Here is a 7,773-nt window from a genome sequence, read left to right as displayed (position 1 = left end):
GTAGATAGGTGAGGCATGAAAATAAGTTATAAATTCTCAAGAAGAATTTTCATGTGATGATCATAGATGAAGTATAAGCACGGACTCTCTTGAATTGTGGTGGATCTAACAGCCTATAGTCTATGTGACCCGAATTTCTATCAAGTCAATATCCACTCCTCATTCGTAGGGTTGTTTGACTCATACCATTTATATTTTGATCTGGTTCATTAAGCATATAATTTATTGGTTATTAAAATGCCCTGCAGTATTTTTCCATTGCAGAAAAATATAAAAGGTGATTTATGCAGCTTGTATGTAAATTGATACATGTCATAAAGACAAGAGTAGTAATTTGTTTCCAAACTGTACTTCTTTACTATCAGAACCAGTTATAACTTTCAAAGCCTAATCACATAGAAAACTTGATTAAACCTGCCAATTGTATTGGTTTGTATGCAAAATACTCCCTTCATAAAATCTATTGCTCTAGATAGTATGTACTACTCTTTTAGCCTTTGGTCATAGGATGCACCTGTACAGATCGATACATAAAAATGAACCTGTAGAGGAAAAGAAAGATTGTTGGCCCACATGAGGTTACCTATTTCATGCTTTATCTCCCCAACAGTCATTTCTAGCAGCAGGGCAGACAAAACTGAAGAAAAATGGCAAATCAAAGGAAGGACAAAATGAAATGACAATGAAGGACAAAAATGGTAAGATATTTGCAAGGAACATCTCTTTGATGTTATATCTGTTGATCTTAAACAAAAATCCAATCCCAGGGGTTATGGTTCTGGATCATCAAACCTCATCTTGACTCAAAGTGGCTGCCTGAACTATTCTTCCCCAAACAACAATGTTTGCTTTTTCTAAACAGAATATTTCTCACCATAAAATAAAGCATTCTCATTTCAGGAAAAGGTCAAATATGGCTGAAAATTCCTTACAGTATGAAAGGCTTTTTCAGTCATATTTCTCCTTTGAATACATATGGTTTCCTTCCCTCTAGAATGTCACTTATTTGCTTTTAGCTTCTCCCTTGCCTGCTGTGCTAGAGCTATGCATACCATGATTCTATGACAACTCGGATGCTTGTCATTTCAGAGCCATTAATTTCAGTAAATAAGCATTTGTTGGGTTTAAAATATTCTATTATCAAGTTCACCATGCATTTGATGCTCTTTTACTCCAAATAATATTTTGAAGGGGAATTTTAATACCACTTACACTCCATTATCATAAATGAATGGTAGCAATGTTCTTAAGAGCTGCAAATTCTGCTACTTCACCTTCTACAGCCATAAAATCATTCACCCTACCCATCCTAATGGGACTAGATTAATGAAGCTTTCAAACGTACAACATTTGGTGAAAATTAGAGAAGTACCTGAAAGACTGGTTATTTGCAAATTCTCTAGCAAATGAGGTTGTGATTTTGGCCGCTGACTAGCATGTAGGTAATATCCTGCTGTATTACCTCTAATATGTACCACATTCAAGTGTCTGGCAACCACACTAATAGAAGGCAGCAATAAAACAGATAATATGAAGTGACAGGTGATTTGCTGATTTCCTTATTAACCTAATGAGTAGAGAGAAAGGGATGTAGGATCTGCCACAAGAGAGATGTGCAACTTATTTTTTCCTTCTAAGGGTAGCCATAAAAAAATCAAACACAAATAATTTGTCTCTGAAAATTGCCTACCTTGCCCATTACCTACTTTCCCCGTGATCTAGTATCTTTGTTAATCTCCTAGCTGTCGAGGATGGCCACAAGGCTATTTCTCTTGTTCTCGCCAAAGAGCCTAGTACTCTGCACATATCCTTGCTCTCTTACCCAACCAAAATCAAGCCATGCTTTCTCTGTGTTACATTTCATTTCATCACTTATGCTTTCCAAGGTAACATAGCACACATACTGCCATTCTGTCCCCCACATGCCCGTGGCAGACCACAGGAGCCAGGTATTCCACTGTTTCTTACTAGGCCCAGAGTCAGCCTCAGAGCCTTTCCCAACAGTCCATGCAGTCATTACTATATCAATGAAACAAAAAAAGTATGTGATAAAAATTAGATTATTTGAATACAAAGATACTTTTATAGTTTGATAAAGGGTATCACAAATGTTAGCAGAGAAGCACGAGACACATTTCCAATAAAGTAAGAAAGAAAATACAGTGTTTTTACTATTGCTGCAGTTATGTAGCACTGGAAGGGTGACAATGACAAGTAAAGCATTCTGAAGTCTTCGAATAATTCAGGTGGAGGGTAACAATGTTGACAATTTTACAATTTACTTGGTTGAAATAAACATGTTAAAATACCTAGTAGCCACCGATTTTTTAAATGAATCAGTCTAAAATATTACAAGAAAGGAAAAACAAAGGAAACAGAGAAAATAGTACAAATAGAGAATATGTAAGATCATTTATATATATTCAGTCACTCAGTAGGTACTATAAATGCAAATGGACTAAACTCTCAGGCTAAAAGACAAAGATTGTTAGATAGACTTTTAAAAATATCCATTTATATACCTTTTAATAGAAATACTAAAGTTACTAGATGAAAACATTATACTATGCAATTGTAACTCAAATTAAGTGGCTATGGATACATTAGTACCAGAAAAACCAGACTTTAATTTTGAAAAAATAAAAACAAAACAAAACAAAAAAAACCCCTTGTACTAGAGACAAAGCTTGTCTCTACTTAATAATAGCAAAGGTTCAATTTTCCAGAAAGATAAAACAATTCTAAACTTCTTTTCATCACGTAAGATAGCTCCCAAAACATAAAAAACAATGATAGATTTACAGAGAGAAGTTGAATAATATATCATCATTATGGGGCTTTCAAAATAAGCCTTTCAGTAATTGACAATTTGATTATATTAAAAATTAATGGAATATAGAAGATTTGAATCATACAATTAACAAGCTTGATCTAGTGGACATAAATAGGATATTGTACCCAACAAGTGTACAATATACATTTTTTATAAGCATACAGGTGACATTTAAGAAAACTAACCACAAGCTAGCCTGTAAGGATAGCTTCAACAAATGTGAATGGAATGTTATCATAGAAATAACATTCTTTGACTATTCTGTAAGCAAATGAAAAATCACAAACACTTTAATATATAACAAGAAAAACTCATTTATCAGCAACTAAAGACAAACAAATTCTAAACAGCTCATAGGTCAAAGAAGACTTTATAATGAAAATGAGAAAATATAACTAAATGATTACAAAAACATTAGGATTCACTTAAAGCGGTATTTGGAAAACATTTTATAGCCTGAAAGTGGTATATTATGAAGGACTAAATGTTGGAAATAATGATTAAATTATTCATATCAAAAACTTCAAATATGAAAAGTAAATAAATCAAAGGAAAATAGAAAAAATGAAGAGTAGTATTTAATGAATTAGAAAGAAAATGTACAATAAAGACCAACAAAGATATAAGTTGTTTCTTTGAAAATATTTTTTAAATGAAAAACTTCCAATGGAACTAATCAAGGAAAAAAGAGATAAAGTGCAAAAATATTAGGAGTGAAAAGAGGATAACTATAGATGTTGATATTAAACAGATAATAAGACAGTCCACAATTTTTATAATAAATTTGAAAACTTGAATAAGTAAATTTCTAGAAAAATATAATTCATCAGAAGTGACTCAAGAAGAAATAAAAAAAACAGAATAACCCTCTATCCATTAAATAAGTTTGGCTTATAATAAAACAACAACAACAACAACAAATTTTAACTTCCAGTGAAGAAGACACCAGGACCAGGCTCTAAGAAGTTTTCATAGAAATGCCAAAAAACAGATTATTTCCGTCTTACTCAAAGTCTTCCATAAAATACCAAAAGCAAAACCCTCCTAATTCATTTTGCAAGGCCAATGTAGCATTTATATTAGAACCAGATAAGAAAATTTCAAACAAAAGCTTGTCTGCTTTTGGTGAGAATATACTTTGTTCCCACCACTTTGCAAAAAAAGAATGCTGACCCTATGGATGAATAATGATATCAGTTACCTCATTTATGATTTATGATAACTTTAATTTCAAAAATAGAACAAAAACATTAAATGATAAACTTGAGACCAAGTTCTAGTAGGGGTATCATATGACAGTGAGCAAAAAAAAAAAAAAAATGCTTTGTAATTTTATTAGATAATGGTGATCGGTTCCCTCTTTCATTTCATAAAGATTAATTCAAACCTTTAATGCTATTCTTTTCAAGTTCACTTCCTCTTGCTTGCCTCCTGCATTCACTTCCTTTTTTCAGAGATAATACAGAAGTCATTGAGTCTAAAATCTCTTAATATTATTTCCCCTCCAACACTTATATCTGTACATAATCTTAGCCTCTCTCCTCCCTTTACAGAAAAAGCAACTGATGTAACCCCTCCACCTGTGCTGTTTCCCATCTCCTCCATCACTTCTTTCCATCAGCTATTCCCATTTTGTCCTGTATCTCCAACATTGCTATTTCCATTTGTTCTTTTTCAATTTAAGTTAATAACATCATCATCCATCAACTCATTTAGGCAAGTTAAAACATGAGAGAAGTTCCTGACACCTTACTCTTCCTTGCTCTCCCCCTTCCAAATCTGCACAATAACCAAATCTTCTTGCCAATTATATCCCTTGAATATTTCTCACATTTTCCCTTTCCTTTCATTCCGCTGACACAATCTTGGTTCAGACCTTCATCATCATTTATTTCTAGACAGATACGGTGCCTCCTAATGAATAGCATAGCTCAGAAGACAAGCATGGACCTTGAAGTCAGTTTGTGTTCAGATACCAACAATGTGTTTTGCTGTAATTGCCACTGTAGGGAAATTAACCTTTTTAAACCTATTTTCCTCAGCTGTAAAATGGAGATGGTAATGCTTGTCAATAAGTGTTACTGTAGTTATAAAGGGAAATTATGAATATAAAACATTTAATACTATACTTTGCACATTGTAAGCACTCAAGAAATGTAAACTCCCTGTCTTCTCATTACTTATTCTCCTCCAGCCCCTTAGCTACACTGCCATGTGACTTTAATAGAAATCTGATATGTCACTTCTCTAATGAAAACCATTTGGTGGTTTCGGTTTGACCACATGTTCAAATTCAAACTCCATTAACTTAGGACATAAAACCCTTCATATGTTGACTGTCTATTCCTGTCTTCACTCGTGCTTCAAATTCATTAGCTCCTTGAAGACACAGAAGGAATTTGTCGTATCCATCTTTAAATCTCTAGGGTCTAACAACAGTGTTAGGTTCAAAATAAAGACTGTCAACAGATGATAATCTTTTAAAGAGTGCAGCCATCTGGTCTGGTTTGTCAAAGCTGGTCCACATTTGTGTTAACACATCAACATTCTCCACAAATTTCTTAAGTTTAGCAACTTGTGATGAAATATGCCACATGAAGCTTTCACTTAGGAACTTCATACCATATGGACTGAGTAGTTCTAATAGTGACCTCATTTCTGATATGTCAGAATATTCCTATACATTGAATGTTAATTCACTTTCTGTAGGTAATTTCACAAATGTTTTCATTGCAGGGAAATAAGCTACATGATCATAGCTGACTTATCTTAACAAAGTTTCCAAATACCAATTTGTGTATAGACTCGTAATGGTTGCTTCTCCATAGCTGCCTAAATGTTGTGTTTGTTGAAGAAAAACATCATTTAATACTCTTATAATATCAATCTACATGTAGTTTTATATTGGCTGGAGTATGGTCATGTGTGCTCTTACACCCGTTAGAAGCTCTGATGGTTTTGCATTTTGTGTGTGGCTCAATTATACATAATCATCGCAACAATTGACTTAGTAAAGAGGATTTCCAGATGGGAAGTCAAATATTCCCTTTACATGGAGTAAAGGTATGTTTCCATAACACCATGTTTGAGACACAGTTTATAAGGAAACATAACTCAGAAAGTGCAGGGTGCAGTTTGTCAAGTTTAGATACAACCAGCCTGTTTTTCTTCATGTACTTAATGCCTTGTCTCTCCCTTTCAGGTTACCCTTTCTTACTAGTCTGTTATGTTTTGTTTTGTTGATTTCTTATTCACTGCTTGACTGATGGTTTTGACACCATGCTTGGGCAGCAACTAGTCACTAAGAGTACACTATTCTGTGCAGATATCTGTGATGATATTTCAAGCTTGTTTTGCCATTTCATCTAGAAAGATATTACGTAAGGAAAGACTACGTTCTCCAAAATGATGTAACTCTCTGCACACAGTTCATGAATGCAACAGATAAAATGAGTGCAAAGTGGTGAAAATGCAGTTCAGTATCTTGACCGAGAAAGTAACTCCAAACACTGTTAAAGCATCTTCTCAGGAGCATGACTATAAAAGCAAAATATGTAGAGCTGTGATGTTTTCGGCGACATTTCCACCAAAGAATCTCCCTTTCTGTATGAAAAAATTACTGTATTCATCATGTTTCCAAGTTCTCTGTGATCTGAAAGGCCAAGTGAAGCTTTAGAGACACTAGTATATGCCTGTAACCTAAACCAATCTAATCTCATTCCTCTGGAATCAAATATTTCCCCATCTTCGACTTATTTTACGCTTATAAAAGTCATAGTGTTAACAACAGAGGACACGGTGATTGAGTCATCTCCGGGCCAACAGAAAGATTCTGCATGAGTTCATTGAGGACAACAGCATCAAAGCCAAGAAGGTACTGCATGTAATACCTCTGCATTATAGATCCATACTTTAAAACACTTCCCAAACTAAATACCATGAAACTACACAACATTAAAAATGGTAAAAGACTGCTTAGTATTAGAACCAGATCATGTCCTGAAATTCTGAAACCAGCAGCGTAGGTTGTTGTTTCTATAAAGCCTAGTGATATTTTTAGACTAAATTCCATGGTGCCCTGTTGGCATTAGCACAACCATTGTACTCTGCTGTGTAATAAACAGTCTTAGAGATTTATCAACTATTGATACAAATGTTAGTCCCTAACCACTTTTTATATGTTTTAAAAATTGAAAATTCAAGTGTACCTGCCATCACATAAAAATAAACATTAGACTGTATCACAAAAAAAAAGATACTTTTGAAATACCGAATAAATTTTCATTCAAATACACATTTAACTTTTGAATGAAATCCACTTTCTAACTATAAGCTAGTTGATATTTGGAAATTCCTTGAGTGGATTTTGATGGAAGATACAAGTTGCTATTAAATTTTTTTTTAAAACGACACTTCTATTTTGACATGTTTGTTATTTTGTGATCATAGGCATCATCAGGTTTTGATTTACTCTGAAGTTTCTTAAACTGACAGGATAATATCATGCCTTAGGAAAATCGTACCTAAGTTAATCATGAAGAGATGAATCAAAGGGAAATCAATGGCATGTAATGCAAGAGTCAAACAAAAAGCAACATAAAAAACATCTCAAATAGCTTAATTTTATGTGATAATCATGGTAGTATCACTTTGTATTTAATAAGGACATTTCTTCCAAAGATCTCAAAGTTCTTTTAATGTATTACCTTGTTTTTACTCACAAAATCCTCGGGAGATAAAGGAAAATTATAACTTAGATAAATAAAACTTGCTTTGGACTCTTGACATTTTTTTGGTTTTGTTTTTAAATGTCAAATATTTACCGTACTCATATTGCTAAGCGCTCATGATGAAAATATTACAACTAAACATGTTGCTAACACTATATATTCATGGTCACCACTGATCCCTAAACAATCTTGATTGCATCTCTGTGGTGT

The 7,773-nt window shown here is 33.4% G+C and overlaps 1 pseudogene; it reads right to left on the bottom strand.

The window, feature by feature from the left end:
- Nucleotides 1-5,291: 5,291 nt before the first annotated feature.
- LOC116536103 lies at nt 5,292-6,905 on the bottom strand (annotated as a pseudogene).
- Nucleotides 6,906-7,773: the final 868 nt, after the last annotated feature.

The sequence above is a fragment of the Sapajus apella genome, unplaced genomic scaffold (assembly GCF_009761245.1).
Source record: "Sapajus apella isolate SASKATOON/1434 unplaced genomic scaffold, GSC_monkey_1.0 scaffold98, whole genome shotgun sequence".
Lineage (NCBI taxonomy): Eukaryota > Metazoa > Chordata > Mammalia > Primates > Cebidae > Sapajus > Sapajus apella.
Note: the sequence above shows the minus strand (reverse complement) of the source record. Positions and strands in the feature narration are given on the sequence as shown.